Raw genomic sequence first — 16,896 nt, 5'->3', positions numbered from 1 at the left:
CCCTGGCACAGGTTGCCCAGAGAAGCTGTGGCTGCCCCTGGATCCCTGGAAGTGTCCAAGGCCAGGCTGGACGGGCCTTGGAGCAACCTGGGCTAGTGGAAGGTGTCCCTGCCCATGGCAGGGGGTGGCACTGGATAAGCTTTAAAGTCCCTTCCAACCCAAGTCATTCCAGGATTCTCTGAACTTCATGTGTGATTTGTTCTTTGTACAATACCCTGGGAAGCACCAAGTCCCACCAGTGTAATCCTGTTTCCTGCTGCAGCAATGCTGACCTGGGGAGCTGCTCTGGCTCTCAGGCACTGTTCCCAAAGCCAGTGTCCCCCAGGGCAAACAAAGGAGCCCCAAAATGGATCTCCCTTCATTTTCATGAGTAAAAAATATAAAGTGGCTCATGATACAAACTCACAAATTTTCAGTTGTGTGTTTCATGAGCCTTTTTAAGAACAGGACACTTTGCCAACTGGCTGACACCTGGAGTTCTCATCCAGGATCCTTTCTTTGGAGGAAGGTGGGCAAAGGGAGGAGAACTCTGGGATGGCCTCAGGTGTCTGGAAGAGCATGTGATGCACTGAATACAATAAATGCACTTTGCTAATCAAACACCAGCTCACTTTTCCAAACATGAACTGAAAACACGAGTCCCTGTGGATTCACAGGCCCACCCCTGCCCCGGGCTGTGTGGCACCACTCGGGCTCTGAGGAGCAGAAATGACAAACCAGCTTGGGTTTGTTTTGAAAATGCAATTCTGACATCCCTGTGCGGTTTGTGCGGAGCCAGTTCCTGTTTCCATGGCAATGGCAGCACACACAACGCTGACAGATCTCAGCAGCTGCTTCCTCAGCCCCAGCGAGCCTGGAATCAACCGTGCTCCCACATTCTGGGGCTCGCAGGAGGATCCAACACAGCCCTTCCCACCTCAGCCCAGCCCAGATCTTCACCCAACACCCCCAGGGAGCTCCACAGTGCGTCCAGTCCTGGGGCTGAGGCTCCACTGAGAAAGCCCTTTGGATCCACGTGGATTTCTAACAATGAGCAGAGAGCTGAGATCCAGCTGCCAAGGCTGAGGGGCGAGTTCAGCCACTGTGAGAAACACAGGCACCTGCACCCAACAGCCAGAGAAACAACTCCAGTTATTCCAGCCAGTCCCAGCTGCCCAGTTTTGGAGGTTTGTGGCAAACAGACTCTGCCGAAGCTTTCCCAAAGTCACATGGCCCCCACAAAAGCCAAGACTCATCAATGAACCCATTTTAGATTAAACATCAGGAAAACCAAACTGATGGGCAGGATGTCACCAAAGGGGAAACCCCAGTTCTGGATGAAACAAACTCCACATTTTTCAGCGTTTTAATGGCTGCAAAGAGCCAGTTCAAAGTGACAAGATGCAAACAGACATGAGATAAATGGTTTGTGGATTTTATTAAATGTTCTTCTACATTTTCATGTAGGCAAACCCAGCAACAGTGGGAAACCCAGAGCCTGCAGGACAAAAGAGTTTGAGTGTTTTGCAAAAGAACCTACAGAAAAGACAAAAGGTTTTCTTCTCTGTAAATCTGTTTACTCCCCCTGTTTACAGTTTGCACCCTGGGGAAGAGCTGCATTGATCAGTACTAGTTTACTTAAAACAAGGGCACTGATATCCCAAATTTTCATCAGGACCCATTTCACTGTTCACACAAGTCTCCAAAGAAATTCTCTATCTGACACCTTTCTCCTTTATCCCTATTAAAGGGCAATTTCAGCCTGCCATAAATCTGTCCGCTGCAATCCCTATTCCAAGGAGCTTTCAGTAACATGGGACCCAAGTATGGAACTTCCAGTTAAAGTAACCTGAGACCCTTCCTTGAGGAGACTGACCAAAATATTTAATAGGATCAAAAATCTTGCTGTGATGAACTAGAAAATGAGAGATTGGGCACTTTATATGGAGAAGGAGCACAGTGTCCTGCTGTTCCAGCTGGCTCCAGGACTGAGGAGACCAGATTGCTGTCGTTTAAATAAAAGAGGAAAACAAACCCACAAAACCAACTGGGGGCATCTCTCCCTATTTATGAGAGTGCAGTGGAATTTTCAGGCCTGCCAGAAACACAGTAATCATATTTATGCCTGAACTTCTTCATGCCAACATGGAAACCATAATACTCCAATTCCTCAACCTATAGCAAACCCCAAGTAGCCACACTGGGATTACTGGTATGGATAATCTACAGTTTAACTTCCCAAAACAGGGCTTGGCCGTGCAGTTCCATCCCTGGAGGAAGGTCTCGTGCCCCTCTCAGTGCTGACTGTGCCAGATCAAACACAAGGTTCATTCCCGTGTGTTTCTTGTGGGGATCTGGGAGCAGACGAATCCCTGCTGCTGTCAGCTGGAGTGTCAGCAGTGAGAACAGTGAGTCTGGAGCTGCTCCTGGACAGCCAGATTGGCTCCCAGACATCGGGGATGGAGGAGCAGCACAGCCTGGGAGCTGCTTTTCATTTAACTCACATGCATGGATGGCTTTGGTCACCCATCCAGGAATTGATTCCCTTCAGATAAGCAAAAGAAACAACACTGGAAATGGGCAATAGTAAAATATAAACCCAAACAAGAATTGGTTTGTTTCTACAGTCCTGTCACAGTTGTTTTCACTTTGGCAAAATAAACTTCACTGAGCTCCTGTGCTCGGGGTTCACGGTGTTACCTGCAAGAAAGGAGCTGGAATACCAGCGAGAATCATGGAATAGTTTGGGTGGGAAGGGACCTCAAAGCCCATCCAGTCCAACCCCCTGCCATGGGCAGGGACACCTTCCACTAGCCCAGGTTGCTCCAAGCCTCATCCAGCCTGGCCTTGGACACTTCCAGGGATCCAGGGGCAGCCACAGCTTCTCCAGGCAACCTGTGCCAGGGCCTGCCCACCCTCCCAGGGTACAATTTCTTCCCAATATTCCATCCACCCCTGCCCTCTGGCAGTGGGAAGCCATTCCCTGTTGTCCTGCCCTTGTCCAAAGTCTCTGTTCAGCCTTCCTGCAGGCTCCCTTTAGGCACTGGGAAGGGCTCTAAGGTCTCTTTAAGGAACTTAAGGGAAGAACCCCTCCTCCCCAAATTATCCAGGGAATTAAACCCTTTCCCCCTGCAAAAGCAAGATTTGGGATTTTAGCTTATGAAACAGAATTCTGATGGATGCCCTGATCCCATGTGGGTCCTGACACATGGGAGAGCAACTCTAGCAGTGCACAACTCCTGAATTTCCTGGGAAGCGCCAGATGCTGAAGTTAAGCTGGAATAAACTCCAGGCCTGAGCTGCAGACCCTGCAAACAGCTCCCCAGGACACCGGGGAACCCCCAGCTCTGCAGCTCTGCACAAGCAGGGAACTCACTCCTGAGCACGTGGGTTTACAGGAGTGTATGGACACAGAGCTAAGGGCTCTGCAAGGCTCAGAGAGAAGAGTGGGAAGGAAATCCTAAACTAGGAGGAACGGCCTTTGAAGGAGCAGTGAGGATCCCACTGCAGGAGCAGGCAATGGCACGTTTCCCTCAGTGTCTCTGAAGTGAGGCAAACTCGGTGTGACAGGGAGCCCAACAGCCCTGGCAGGGGAGAACCCACTGCTGCCAACATGGGCCTTTTCCTTGGCCCAGACCCACGTTCCAAGCTCCCAGTGCTCCGTGTGTGCGGCACACACAGCACCAGCTGCAGTTCTTGCGCTGCACACACACAGCTGAGGCTCTGCTCAGGTACCTGCACATGCCACCCTGGGGAGCAGGGGACAGCAGGGGACCTCTGAACTGCTGCCTGCACAGCAACACAGTCAGCGAGAGCATTTTCCATATTCCCTTTCCTGCCAGTCCAACCCCCTCCCTAACGCAGCACCAGGGCACTCGGGGAGAGCACGAGACACTGTGAAAAACATATTTTGATATCCTGTAACACAGAAAAGTACAGTTCTCATTGCCAAAAAGATCAGTTTGAACCCTGAGTCACACATTTAATGTCTTCCCAGTGTGTTTTTGGCGTGCTGGTGCTCTCACAAATACCTGCTTGCTTTGACTCTTGCTGGATGATTTCCTCTGGCAGCTCATTTCATTTTAATTACATGGCTTGAGAGAGTATTTCCACCCACTACTTCCCAAAACTCCCACTTTCTAAGTATCAGTGAATGTCCTTTTGGGCTCACAGCGTGAGACATCACACAGTTATCCTGCCATACTAGTTCCTCCTAAGGAACTGCCAAATGGTGTTAATTAAGCTTTAACATGTCCAAACGGACCTTTTTCACAGCTGATCATTCACTAAACATTCGTGTGCTGTTGTTAAGTGTTTAGAAATAATTGAATGCTCTAAAGGAATAACTATTACCTGTTCTGAAGGAGGGCTGCACTGTTTCCAGTGCCTTTCTATGACCTCTGTTTTTAAGAAACGATGGTAAAATTAGCTTTATAGTGTTTTCTGCTAAAGACAGACCACTGGAGTCGTGTGACAGAATTCTATAACAGATCTTGGCTTCACAGCAGCAGATGTAGTTCTTTTTAACGAACCAGTAAATATTTTCGGTGACTAGAGAGCTGAGACTTTTATAATCTGACCCAGGTTCAAAAGGTAAGCAGGTAGTCAACAGGTACCAGGAAAGGAAACACCACCTGTGTGGGTTTCTCTGCTGCTAAATTAGAGAATGTGGATGCCAGCTACTCTTATAAAAACATTCTGTTCTGAGCAATACTGTGAGAACTTATCCTGTCATAACACAGGTTAACCTGAGAACTGAAGATTTCTGTTTGAAGGAGACTGGTGAGTAAAAGTGATTATCAAGGGCAAAGTCAAGATATCCAAGATCAGTAACATAGAAACGATAAATGTAACCGCACTACATCCTCCTATACTGCATGGGATGGTCACGCTGCTTCATTAAGCCATTCACATATTAGCACATGCAGCGTCCTCAGCATTTCGCACCCAAAGAGGCCGCCTAGAAAAAAAGAAAAGAGAAAGTGGAAATAAAACTTCGCACCAGGCGACTCAAAACAGCAACCGAAAGCAGAAGCCAGCAGTGCCCTGCGCCCCGGGGACGGCTCACGCCGGGCGAGCCGAGCGGCCGCGGGCAGCGGGCCGGCAGGGCCGGGGCGGGAGCGGCGGTGCCCGCGGGGAGCACGGGCAGGGGGCGGCCGGGCTGGGCCGAGGCTCCGCCGCGCCATGGGCCCCGGGCAGCGCCGGCGATCCCGGGCAGCGCCGCTGGGCCCCGGGCAGCGCCGGCGATCCCGGGCAGCGCCGCCGGTCCGCCCGCGGCTTCCCCCTCTCGCCGCCCCCTGCCCTGCCTTGCCCTGCCCTGCCCTGCCCTCACTGCCCCCCCTCTCCCGCTCGCGCCCCCCCGCCCGTCCCGCGCTCCCCCTCAGCGCTCCCGCTCCCCCCTCACCTCAGGGCGCGGCGCCTCAGCCCAGCCCGGCCCGGCCGGGCCCGGCCCGGCCCGGAGCCAAGACCGCGCAGCAGCGGCCGCCACCGCCTCCTCCGCGCGAGGCCCCTGGGCCGCGGCGCCCGAGGCGGCTCCCGGTGCCGGTGCCGGTGCCGGCGCCGGCCCCGCTCCCCCGCCCGGCCCCGCGCCGCTCGTTCCCGGCCTGCCCCGGCCCGCCCCCCGGCGGGTGCGCGTGCGCGGCGCTGGCGCTGCCATCCGGGTCCCTCGGTGCGGTGCAGCGGGTCGGTAGGCGGGAAATGGCGACTGAGCGCTGAGCGCCGAGCGCCCCGAGCGCGGACCCGCCGCCCGCGCCCCCCGCCCGCCCGCGCCCGGCCCCGCCCGCGGGCCCCGCCTCGCCGCTCCCCGGCCCCGCTCCCGCAGGTGAGTGACGCGGCGGAGCCCCCCGCGGGTCCCGGCGCGGGATCAGGTGGGGGGCGCGGGGTGGCCGCCCCGAGTGACCGGCGGGATGTCCCCTCGGGGCCCGCCCGCGCCGGGCCCCGCCGCCCGCGGACACCCCCGCGGCCGCCGCCCGGCGCCGCGGCCCCGCGGGGCGCGGGCAGCCCCGGCCGCAGCCCCCGGCGGGCCGGCCCTGGCGCGGGGAGCGGCGGAGCGGTGTCACCCCGCCTGACACCCCCCGCCCGCCCCGCCAGGCCGAGGCCTGCGGCGGGTCCCGGGGCCGGGCCGGGGCCGCGGCGCTGCGGGCGCAGCGCGGGCCGAGCCCGCGGGTCCCGCGCAGGACGCGCCTGTTGCTGGTGTTGTTGTGGCCGCCGGACGCGCCTGTCACCGGCCCCGGGGAAGGGGCGGGTTCGCGTCCCGCTCCCCCCGCCGTGCCCGCTCGGGCTGCCCGGGCACGGCCCCGCGGGCGGCTCGGCGGTGTCAGCGCCGGGCGCGGGGGACACCAAGTTTGTGGCTGTCACCGGCGGCGGGGGCGGCGGCACCGAGCGGGACCCCCGCGCCCGGAGCCGCTCTGGGCATTGCCGGCCCCTGCTGGGACGGCGGCGGGAGGAATTAGCGTGCTGCATACCACATTGATTATCTGCCCGCGCCGTGTTACTGGAGAGCACCGTGCGAGCCTGTTGCTCAATTTTATGGTACTTGAGAGCACTCGAGAGGACAGGTCTGGCTGTTTCTGTGTGGCTGTGCTGGTGAGCTCTAGCCTAGGTCTGCCTGGGGTATTTCTTTCTCTGCGGTGACAGTTGTGGTGTTTTTTATGATCCCAAGCCTATTGTTTCTGGGAGGGATTTTTCATCATCTTCCAGTTGCGTATGGTGCGCTTCTAAAAGTAATTTCGAGTTTGTCATTGTTGTCTTTGCCTTTCTTGATCCGTTTCCACTGTTAGACTAGTCTGTGAAGAGGATCTCTAAGTATAACTATTACCCTGTTGCCTTGGGCAAGTGACAACCTCTTTTGCCGTTTCTCCAGGAGTAAAATGGGGATAATAATACCTTGGAGAGTTGTTACAAGAAGTAGTTAATGTTTGTAGAGGACTTAAAAGACCTAAGTGTTATTAATTAAGCCCCATGACACATTAAGGTAAGAGTTAGCGAGCCAGGTTTACACATGGATGAACTGAGGCAGGAAGAGATTATGATTTAGCCAGAGTAACGTCCTGGATCTGTGACAATAGCAGAAAACAAGTTGTAACTACTTCATGCTGTAGGCACAAGCAAACGGTTCCGGATAACAGATAGGATTCCAAGATTACTTGCCCCTCCCTCAGCCCCCTCCCAATTTCAGGCTTTTCTACTTTAGGAGGTTCTGCCTATGTGACTTCCAGTTGACTGGAGAGCTCCAAGGACACTTGTGGCTTGCCCACTTAAAAGTGTTTCAGCAGTTTTCATAACAAGATATATGTTCTAGGATGCAAGCCAAATCCCGACTTAAATTCCATGAAACATTCTCCACTTTTCCCCTGAAAACATCGTGTGGAACTTAGTTAAGACTTGATCTTGTTCCAGTCAGTGCAGCATGAACTAAAGCTGACATTCCTGTTCCATCAAAGTTCTTTATTAAAGAAAAAATTCCCCTGTCAGTCCGTCCCAGAGATTGAATGGGACAGTTGGATCATTTTTCTAGGAATGTAAACATTCCACATATGCTGGGGCTGTACATGCATTTCATAATTTAAAGGTGATTTTCCATCCTCAGCCTCACTCCACAAGTGTTGGTAACTCCCTTCCATGGTGGTGATTCCCCAGGACAGGGATGTGACACTGGCAGAGGCTCAGGAGCATTAAGCAGTTAAAAAAACAGAAAAAGTGATTTGTATTCGAAAGGAAACTGAGTCCTCCCTGTCCCAAGATTTTCCACATTGCACTGGCTTTTCTTTTCTTTGATGTCTTGTGATGCTGTGAGGTTGACACCAACAGAAATAGTGTTTGCAGGAGACTTCAGGAGTCACATGTGCTCTTCTGATACATTTCTGTGCACATATTTCGTTCCGATGGAAAAAACTTTTTCGCAGGTGTAAGTGGTGGAATAACCTGGAACACTTGCACATTTTTGTAAAAACCGTTCTGAAAGTCAAACTGAAGTATTTTGGCAAGACCTTGCAAGAAAAGCTCGAGCAAGGGGGTTGGACAAGAGGAACTCCAGAGTTCCCTTCCAACCTCAACCATTCTGGGAGTCTGTAAAAGCAGAATGCATCAAATAGGACTGGAATTTGACAGGAATTTTAAATTACTGTGTGTTTCTAGACATGTGTGTGCTCTGGCAGAAGCTTGAGACTTCTTGCCCTTTTGGGAGAGTAACTTGGGGTTCCAGAGCATCACTGTGGTCATTTTGGGGTCGCGGCTGAAGCCGGCGTAGTTGTATAACCCTAAAACCGCCTTTTCCAGGTTATGGGTTTGCAGCTGTTCCCTGTCCAAACCCTGTCCAAGTTCTTCCCCATCCATGTGTTTTCAGCCTGGTTTCCCTAGGGAAGCCGGTTCCTGTGTATGATGGGGCTTGGGCTTTGCTGTCAGCTTAGGACCACTAAGATCATCCCAGATTTACAGGCAGCCCCCTCCCGCACACACTCCCCCTGTGACTGCATCCTTATTCCATCCTTATTCCATCCTTATTCCATCCTTATTCCATCCTTTCTCGGGATCATTCCTTTCCACAAGTGCCTTTCTCATTTGTTAGTGTGAATAGATCAGACATGATGATTCTTACTCCTCTCAGCCCAGAAAGTCAAGGACCAAATGTGAATGAAATCCCGTCACTTGCTGGCAGCTCACCTCGGCACTGCAGCCTTGGCACCACATCCTGTACATCTGAAAGGAAAATTGTTTTCCATGTGTTGTGTGTGAAGAGTTCCTGCAGTGCTGCCTCCAGCTCTGGGGTCCCCAGCACAGGGAGGAGAGAGTCCAGGGAGGCACCAAGGTGATCAGAGGGATGGAGCACCTGTGCTGTGAGGAAAGGCTGAGAGAATTGGGATTGTTCACCTGGAGAAGAGAAGGCCAATTGTGGCCTTCCAGTGCCAGAAGGAGCCGATAGGAAAGATGGAGAGAGACTACTGACAAGGGCCTGGGGTGCCAGGGCAAGGGGGAATGGCTTCCCACTGCCAGAGGCCAGGGTTGGGGATATTGGGATATTGGGATATTGGGAAGAAATGTTCCCTGGGAGGGTGGGCAGGCCCTGGCCCAGGTTGCCCAGAGAAGCTGTGGCTGCCCCTGGATCCCTGGAAGTGTCCAAGGCCAGGTTGGACGGGGCTTGGAGCAACCTGGGCTAGTGGAAGGTGTTCCTGCCCTTGGCAGGGGGTGGCACTGGATGGGCTTTAAGGTCCCTCCCAACCCAGGCCATTCTGTGATTCGGGTTTGATGTTTGTCCATCCCAGTGAAATGTTGAGAAAATGCGGATACACCCCACGAGGGCAGAGCTGATTAATCAAATCCACGGTGGATTGCGATTGTTAGGGGCAGACTCTTCAAATGGGATCATTGCTGTGATGCTGGGAGGGAAGAGCAAGCTCTCAGCAGCTGGTTTAAGAGGAGCTCTCCCCGGCAGGATGTGACAGTGCCAGCCCAGAGAGCTCTGTCCCGGGGGAATTCCTGGAGTGCCGTTAGCTCAGCTCGGTGCAGCTCTCCCGATTGCTCCCGAGAAACTCCCATGCACCAGGTACTTGAAAGCCCATCTAACATGTTGTTTACGTGTTGAGATGCCTGGATGGCCATTATTTGGTGTTTTAGAAAAATAAATATTTGACATTCACAGATGAAGACATTTTCAATGGCACTTGAAAAATTAAGTGGGAAATCATCCACATCTAACGCAATCAGCTCAGGGCTCGGGTCGGATCTTCCCCCTTGGCACTCCTAACTTTTTCTAAATAGATTACTTCCCAATCAGATCAGTTGCAGTAATTACTTTGATTAAGGTACTCTTAACTTCTGAAATGAGAAGTTCTTTCGTCGCATCCTGTGATCCAAGGAAAACCCTTGTCAGGACAAGCTGCTGTTGGGAAACGGAGTTGAGCATGATCCCAGTGTACTTCCACCTCTGCCAGCACTTTCCCCTGTGGGAGCTGAGGAGATCTGGCCTTTCTTGCCTCAGTTTCCCTATCTGATGGGTCAGTGCTCATGGTAATCCTGGGATCTGTGGCCAAGCCCAGGGGAAGGAGCCGCAGGTGGACAGGATTCCCTCAGCAGCACACTGAGCTCTGCTCTGTTGTCACATTAAAAATACAGCTCACCATGGGGAGAGTTTTTGGAAAGTCCAGCCCCATCAGTGGGATTTCTGTGCATGCTGCTGAACATAACCCTAAAGCCAACATTTAGGAAGTGCCCATCTGCTGCATGAGATCAGTGAGGATCCACTGCCCACCGAGTGATGTGGCTGCTGGAATGACAGAGAAAGAGGTGGCAGAAATCAAAGTGATCCCTGACAGTCCTGCCTCCTGTCTGACTTCACAATTCCTTTTTGGTGGGTGAGGAATCTAATCAGGAGTCACAAAACATCTCTAGTTCTCTGTTCATAGTATTTATTGTAGCGGTGTAGCTTTCATTATAACGCTGTCATGAAAATAAGTTTAACTAAAAGGAACTGTTAACTCCACAGCATCTGGAAAATAAGCTGTGGATACTTAACATGGCACAATGCTAAAAAATATATCCTACTAGTCATTGCCAGTATTCCAAGTGTAAGTAGGAGAAGGGAATCTAAGACTCTAAAGCATTTGGATTAGAATTTACCTGTAAATAAATTACTTTAATAAACACACACAACACAGCAGGAGTGTCATTAGCAACAGAACAGGGTGATGCTGTAGGGCACATTAGCATCCTCCAAGCCTCAGAGGGAAGAGAAGGAACTTGTCCTTATTTAGGCTGTGTTTAGGAATAGCTAATTGAAGTTAATAAATGAACGGGAACTCAGATCAAATCAGAGCAGTTGTTTGGAGCAATTCCGCTTTACTGCACCGACTTCAGTCTAAAGCATAACTCAGTTTACTCCAGGCCATTCCAACCCGTGATTGCTTTGATTCACCCTGTATTTTAGGAGGTGCTAATTAGAGGAAGGGAGGTAATTCGATCCGAGGATGAGGCTGTACCACAAGGGCTCCCCCGGCACAGCAGCCCCAGCCTGGTTAGTGGTGAACCCCAGGCGGGGGTTCCTTGGCCAGCACGGCTGTATGAGGCCTCTCTGGAGCCTCCTTACCCTGGCTGGGGCTTCCCTTTACCTTCCCAACAGCACTGCACTGGGAAAGCTGCTGTTTAGGCACAGCCCAGCACAGGTTTCTTGGTCCAGACAGAGCTCCAGGGGCACTGGGTGTCTGTGCTCAGCACAGAGGGGCTGCAGTGCTGGAGCAGAGACCAGCACAGGTACATGTATTTCTTACCCCTGAGCTGGGGTTTGCCTCATCCAGTGTAGTTTTCTCCAGGCTCCAGATGTAAACTCTTCTGTAGGTTCCATCCCACAGCTGGTGTGTTTGCAGTATTCTCTGTTCAGGCAGGAGAGGGCTGGCTCCAAGTGCCAGCTCCCTTCTCCAATACCCTTTCTGTAGGAGATAACACCACCTTAGATGCTTCTGTTCCTCCCTTTCTCAGAAACTTCTCTCTTATTCCTGTCCTGGGGGAGCTCATTTAGGTGCAGCAGCCTTCCTTTTATGTGGAGTAATCCTTTGGGTTGGTCGCTGGATTCTGATCCATCCCCTGGGAAGGAGGGAAATCCTGTGGGTGAGGGCTGAGCCCCTTGTCCTGTCCTGCCAGGGTGTCCAGGTGGGATGTGCTGCAGCCCTGGGTGTGGCTGGGAAATGATGGAGAGGGTCTGTCAGGAGTTAAGAAAGAAAGAGAATAAGAGAAAGCTCCTTATTAGCTCTGTGAGAGCAGTTCTGTGTCTGTGCTTGTCAAAGGAAAGCATAGTGTGAACTCAAGCTTTAGGGTTTGTTTTCAGAGGGGGAAAACAGTATACAAAAGGTACAGAAAGTATTTAAAGATAGCAGAAATATCTACCAGAACGTTTAAGGCATTGTGTACGCAGGATTTAACTACAATGTATTTGATTGAGCTACCTACCTCATTTTATCTGACACCTTAAACTCTTGTCAAGGCCAAGCAGTTGTAATTAAATCAATTTAAAGATGCTTGGAAAAGCTTGTTTATTTTGCTTATCAAGCCAGAACTGGTGAATATTATAGAAGAAAACTAAGTTAGTGTAATCTTGATACTTTTATGTTCTTAAAAACAGAGATTTGGAAGAAACTTTTGAAGACTTCAGTGTAGCTAACGTGATATTCCTAAAACACTGTAATAACTGGGTTTAGAGCCCTTTATTTTTGTGTTGCTTAGGGACATGAAAGCTCCCTGGCACTCCTAAGAGAAAAATCTGCGAGAGCTCAGTTGGAAAAATGCAGAGATCCAGGTCCAGGTGAAGAGGTGTCAGGCTTAATTGTTAGGTATAATTACCCTGTTGGACTTATTTGAAGATAATTCTCTTTTGATAGTAAATTGGTTTATTATATACCTGGAAAAGGTTTGATAATGTTCAATCTCAAAGATAATAGTTAATATAAAAATATCCTGAGTCAGTTAACATAACAGGGTTCCAAACCATAAAATAGTTTAAGATTAGAAAATAAACATTTGTCATCGATGGCCTGTGCTTTGAAAATGATGGAGTCATTTGAGGAGGATTGCTCTCTGCTCCTTCTGCACTGGGTGTATTTTCTGTTCCCTGGTGCTCTGGGGGCTGTGAGGTTCCAGGAGGGTGTGTAGCTGCTCCTGTGCCATTTGCTGGGATTCGGGAGGCTCTGTGCCTGCAGGTGGCTGATGTGTGTCGGAGTTGCTGGGACAGAGGTGAAGGCTCGTTTGATGGTTTAGTTTTGGTTTTAAACCAGAGGAACTGCTGATAAATGCCCACTGTTCTGTCCCTTCCCCGGGGTGCTGGCAGAGGTCAGGGGTTGTGAGGGGCAGTGGGGGCTCAGTGTGGGGTGAGGCTGTTGGTGTTCTCTGCATTTCAGGGCTTTGAGCTCAGGCTGGTCCTGCAGTGGCTGCAGTCCCCAGAGCCCCTGCAGTGTGCTGTTAAACCAAAGCTGGGTGGGCAGAGCAGGTTTGTTCCAGCAGCTCCCAGCAGAGCCAGACTCGTGGCTGGGCAGTGTCTGCCCAGGAGGAGGCACAGGAGGCCTGGACACCTGGGATGTGTTTGTGTTGGAGCCCTTGGGAAAGGAGCACAGGGCAGCTGATGGAAGGGATGATCGGGGTGATGGGCTGTAGCAGAGGGTTAAAAGCCTCCAGTGAGCATCCACAGGTTAGAGGGGAGTCACTGACAGTCTGTGCAGAGCTCTCTGCCTCTTGGGATGAGGCTTTTCCACCTGTTGCTGCAGCTCCAGAGCTCAGCTCTGCTCCTGCCCTGTGGCTGGACAGACGCTCCCCACCTGCACACAGGTTTGCAGTAGATGGTTGTTCAACTACTCTGGTGGGCTTTGGTCATCGAGTTCAAAGAGAGTTTAAAAAGCTAATTTCTGTTCTGTAACATACATGATATCAAAAGGATGAGGAGAGGAAATTTTTTCCTCCTTTATTGTGCAGGTTTTTAAATATTTCAGAGGTAGCCTAGGCAAGGAGACAAGCTGGAGTGTGTCTGTGTGTAGCCAGGTTGGGCGAGGGATAACAACAGGCATGTGGCCATTTTTGCCTATTTGGGATGCTGGAGGGTCTCTGTTACCTACGTAGATTTGGATTTTCAGAGACCTTGTAAGAACTGAGTACATTTGGAATTTCTGTCTCTCTCTGAGGTTGAGTTGATGCTGGCCCGTGGGTTCTGCATTTACCAGAGGGGACTGAGAGACACACAGACAGTTATGGACAGTGCAACTCTGTATAAGGCTTATTTTCTCTAGAAAAAGCTGATCAGTGTTTCTCTGCTAAAGGACAGGGCCCATCAGAGAGTGCAATGAGCAAATGAAACCCATGACAGAAAATACTGTTGCTTTAAAAATTCGTGACCGGATGTTCTTTGTTAAAATAACGTGCCAGAAAATGAAAGGCAAATTTTAAACCTGATCACATCAACACAACCCCAGGCTTGTGGTTGTGCTGGAGCTGGGGCTCCACAGCAGCGTGGAACAGTCTCCTGGCTGCTCCAGGGAATGGGCCAGGACGTGTCCCTCGGCCTTGGGAGCCAGTGGTGTGACACAGGTTGCATCCCCCAGCCGAGCTGGGTTCCTCCAGAACGGGGTGAGCTCCTCAGTGCTGCCTGCAGGGAACAGCCCTCTGCCCGGATTGCTTGGAGCCGTTCCTGAGCCCCATCCAGGAGCAGGCTGATCCCACCGTGCCGGTGCCAGGGAGCTGGAGTTCTGCACGGCTGGTCATGGCACGGAGCTCCAACCCCGGGCACTGGCCCTGCTGCTTCACTACTACAGCTGGCCTTTCCCCTGCCAGGAGTTGTATGGTTTTATTCCACCCCCCGTTCCCGTGTTGAATCATTCCAGCCTGAAAACACGGCTGGCTGGGAGGTTAACGGAGCTCCAGCACTGCCCGGGAGCTGCAGGGCTGTGACGGGCAGGGATGTGGAGGGAGGAGGGGTGGGAATCAGAGCATTCCTTTCACCTCCAGAACACATTGCTGCTCTTCCACGACTTTGCTAAGTTGTTTCTTCAGCACTTGAAGCGAAGGTGGTGCGTGCTGTCCTGTGTTGCGGGGCACAAAGGTGACAGCAACTCCTTTGAGTATTTGTTTGCTCTCTAGGTTTACTTGCATTAAATTTGTTACTTAAGTTAACTCAAGTTTCCTCAGTATCTGGAAAATTTTTCCCAGATTCTGGCGTGACTGCTTTGTGATGTGATAAATTGACCACTGCCAAGGAGACTTGCATTGCTTTGGAATGTGGCTGGGTGCTTCCTTCACCTGTGGGATTCCTGATGGAGAGGGCAGCTCCACTCCTAGTGCTGGGGAATGACTGGCAGCAAATCCAGCCCCTGTGTGAGCTCACAGGTGGGATCAGCACTTCTTGTTCTTGCAGATTTCTCTGATGTAGGGTATCTGGGTACAAATTTATGAGTGGTGTGTGGAGATCTGGGACTTCCCCATGCAGATTTCCTGCTGTAGCCCATGAATCCGTGCCCTGGGATACAGGTGCACAACCTCCCTTTTCTCCAGCTCAGAAAGTCCCTCAGACATAAACTTCCCAAAGTAAGGCACGAGCCAGACACCACCTTCTCACTGGAGAGCAATTCCCTGGCTGTTTGCAGGGCCATATCTGCCACTTCACAGCCATAAAGGTGTTACTTCATTACATCTCACACATTTTAGAGTGGCAGAGATACATTAGACCAACGTGGGGGTTACCTTGTGAAATAAATAGGTGACACTCAGGGTGGAATCAAGATGGGAACGTTACAGTGTGGATGCAGAGCAGTTTTGCCTCACAAAGCTTCTGTTCTTGTTTGTAAATTGTGCTTGTATTTTGTATTACTGGAATATTGACCAGAATCTTCCTGTAACTTTCCACTGAGTAGGCAATGAGGTTTGGGTTTTATTCTTGTAGATTTTTCACCCCAAATAAAGAAGGGGTAGAAAAAGGGAAGAAAATAAAATAACATCATTGTGATGGAATCAGACAGGTCCCTGAAACTCATTTCAGGCAAGTATTTGAGACTGGATGAGATTCAAGTTCATCATGTCTCAATATTATGGTTTAAGGTTATATGTAAAAACATAATGTCACTCACAATTTAGTAAAGCTGTTAAACCTTTAGCACTTCCTTTCATGTCAGTTTTAACTTAGGTACATGCACAAATTAATCTCAGACAGTACAATTTTATAAGAATGAAGTTTTCCATGCAAGAAAGAAGCCAGGATGAGCCGTGAAAGAGTCAGGTTTAAATAGTGTACCAAGGAAAAAGTGTTTTCCAGGGCAACAAGAATCATATTATCATTTAAAGAGTTTTTATCCTGCAGTAAAAATAGTTTGCTATTTTTAAGACCAAAGGAGCAGCCAAACCCCTTATCTAGCCCTTTAAAAGATAGGAACCTGTCCTAGTCCTGTGGGATATGAGACTGTGGTTGTGATCCCACAGGAAGATTAAGGTGAAGTGGAGCAAGACTAGGTTTTCTGGTGGAGTTAAGCAAAAGGCAGCTCTGTTGCTGTGTAGACTTTGCAAAAGTTCCTGTATTCTCCTAACAAACCCAGGAGTTACTCCATGGCTTCCAGAGTCCAACACAGACTTCCTTGGGCTTAACATTATTGATTTTTTTTTAATTAAAAAGATAACTAATATGGATGAGCTGAACAATTAGGAAAAGTAACTCCTCAGGATTTTTTGTGGTCAGACAACATCCTGGAAGGTCTGTTGAGGAAGTGTTTGCAACCTGTCTGTGCCACGGGTTGTAATGAGAGGGAGATGACTTCCATAAATAGGCTCCCTGTGTGCCTGGCAGCTTGGATTAAATGTCCAGAGAGCCTAAGGACAGCTGGGCCCTCCCTGAATCCCAACAGGAGCAGTGCTGGTTCTGTGGAATTTGTTCCTGCTGTTTAAAACTCGGGCACTGCAGCCTTTCCTTTCCTTTCCCCAGCGCTCGGAGCCCAGAGTGACTTGGGAAGTTCTCACCTCGGCAGCAGCAGGACTGTGACCAATGCCTGCCTTGGGCAGAGGGTTTTGGGGCTCTGCTCTGGGATTTACTCTCCCACAGCTAACCCAGCTCTCTGTGTCCATTCCTTGGTTAGTGTGGAAAGCCTGAATTAATTTCCAGTGTGTGCCCTCGGTTGCAAAGAGAAAAATAACTTGGCCAGGAGGGAATAAACTTTCAGTTCCAAATGCATTTGGTATAATCAAAACAAATCCTCACTAGCAGAGCAATGGCAAAACAGAAATATGATGGCTAGAGCAGAAAAATGAGGGAAGAGGAAATCTCTTTTCTGTTGAGGCCAATTCCAAAAAGCCGCCGTCGTTCCTTGGCAGAGTCTTTGTAAGGACGTGTTTGGTTTGGGGGAGATGCCCACACTTTGGGAGAGTAGAACTGAATGTGTGAGCACGAGGTAATGTCCTGAGGAATCG

The 16,896-nt window shown here is 50.8% G+C and overlaps 1 protein-coding gene across 1 annotated transcript in view; it reads left to right on the top strand.

Moving 5' to 3' along the window:
* Nucleotides 1-5,680: 5,680 nt before the first annotated feature.
* CTDSPL2 (CTD small phosphatase like 2) overlaps nucleotides 5,681-16,896 on the top strand; it is a 30,099-nt gene continuing 18,883 nt past the window's right edge. The window contains exon 1 of the mRNA XM_051796899.1: nucleotides 5,681-5,800. The gene's annotated coding sequence lies outside the window, so the exon portion shown is untranslated. The remainder of the gene's footprint in view (nucleotides 5,801-16,896) is intronic.

The sequence above is a fragment of the Manacus candei genome, unplaced genomic scaffold, assembly GCF_025592945.1.
Source record: "Manacus candei isolate 608988 ecotype Guabito, Panama unplaced genomic scaffold, ASM2559294v1 h1tg000046l, whole genome shotgun sequence".
Classification (NCBI taxonomy): Eukaryota; Metazoa; Chordata; class Aves; order Passeriformes; family Pipridae; genus Manacus; species Manacus candei.
Note: the sequence above shows the minus strand (reverse complement) of the source record. Positions and strands in the feature narration are given on the sequence as shown.